Here is a 1,951-nt window from a genome sequence, read left to right as displayed (position 1 = left end):
GTTCTTGGTGTTGTTTAGAAATGTTCAATACTCACAAAAAATGCATACTGGCATAATTAGGGTGAGCTCACTGTCCCAAGTTAATTTGGGAAAATGGAATTACCCGATTAAATCTGCCCAATGGCATTTTGGGCTCTAGTTCACACCACAGCGTTCAGTTCCAGTTCATGTGGAAAAACTGCAGTAGGCACTGTTTTTCTGCTCTGGAACGCACCAAAATGCATGCAAATGCATAAAAAATGCATGCAAACGCCTTGAAACACACTCGACTACACCTGGAAGCCCATTTTAGGCTACAAAATAGAAAATAGACCGGAACATATCAAAAACACGTCAAAGCGCACTTTACTGCATATGCAGAAACTCATCCAGATCTGGTCCGGATTTGGTGTAAACAAGCCCTCACTGCACAGGTAATCCAATTCCAATAGGACACTACAAGAGGTGTATTACCCCTCATTTACTAAATACAGCCAAGTCTCTCATTCCACTGTTGGAAGCAACCGACTGCCCCACCTTTAAAATCCTGTTTTCATAGAATTGACCAAATAGGTTTTCTAGCAGATCTGACCCACAGTTGCAACAATATCAGGACCACTTCAGTAGGACATGAGCCTGTTGGGTCACCTATAAAACTACAAAGTTTTACCTGGACACAATGTCACATAGCTAAATTGTAGTTCAATTTTCAAAGCTCACTCCTGTGATGGACTACAATGTCTCGTTTAGTTTATTAATTTGTATTGAGATTGTAGCCCATCACGGGAGTGAGCTTGGAGCGGTGACTACTTTATAACACACACAAGAACCATGAGGAACAAAAGTAGCCACCCTCCAGAAAGAAGGACAATGTCAGCACCAATTCAGAGATGATTTGAGGATCTACAGCCGAGTGATACACAAATAACATACATTTTTGTTATAAGTTAAGGTGCTTGAATGTATTTTTAAGATTTAACTCCTGAGTGTAGTGTCACTTTAAGGCAACTATCTAACTACCATCATATATCTACAACAACCACAGCTTCCTGTATAGTTGCCCATGCCAGTTCACCCGTGCTATATTTCATACGTTGTGGTACGCTCCTCCTTTGCTGTACCTTTGTATTAATATGAAATCTGCTTGAGCTCATTAGCCCAGAAAGGCTATTTAGGTATAGCCAATAAAAAAAGTAGAAGCCTGAATCCAAATTGGAATCCAAGAGGTTATTTTCCCAGACCGGTATTTAGATCTGGCAATGCTGCAAGAGAAATAGAATGGTTTTCTGTTATTCCAAAGTGTTCTTCTGTGGACCAGGCACGGAAGGGTTAAACATTCGGTGACACATTAAATCCTCTTGTCAGCTGCATGGAGATTTGCAACTACACCTTCTCTAAGAAACCCTCAGAGGGATTAGGTATTTCTGGAAGTTTGAGTTTCACTAAGTAGGCTGCACGCACAATGATGCACTGTTGCAGATTCATAGCTAATCTGCAGGCTGTTCTAGGAAATACCTGTAGGTTCCAAGAGATAACAGTTCCCTTTGTCATGGGAGCTTTGTTCTGACCATTAATCTGCTGCCCATTGCCACCCTAGACAATGGAACCGGGAGGGGGAAATTTATAGTGCAGCGTAAGTAAGGGAAGACTATCTGCGTTAAAATGACACCAGCTTGACAGTTTACATTGGTCATCGGTATGTTTACCTTTAAAATTTTAATGCCCTGCACATCACACAACAGACATGTAAAGGGAAAAGACACTTGCCGTGGCTCAGAGTCTAGTGCACGGAGCCTCTCACACCTTCCGGTAGGTGAGTAGTGTGCATTTGTTATAATATTGTCACATGAATTGCATCTACTGCTACTTTTTTACTCATAGAATTGTCATTTTAGTATGCATCTGCTTTTTGTATTTAAAAAAAATTGTTAAACCACTACCTACAGGAAAACATATTAGGGGGGGGGGGGGG

Source organism: Nanorana parkeri, unplaced genomic scaffold (genome assembly GCF_000935625.1).
Source record: "Nanorana parkeri isolate BGI_ZX_2015 unplaced genomic scaffold, ASM93562v1 scaffold313, whole genome shotgun sequence".
In the NCBI taxonomy this organism is placed as follows: domain Eukaryota; kingdom Metazoa; phylum Chordata; class Amphibia; order Anura; family Dicroglossidae; genus Nanorana; species Nanorana parkeri.
Note: the sequence above shows the minus strand (reverse complement) of the source record.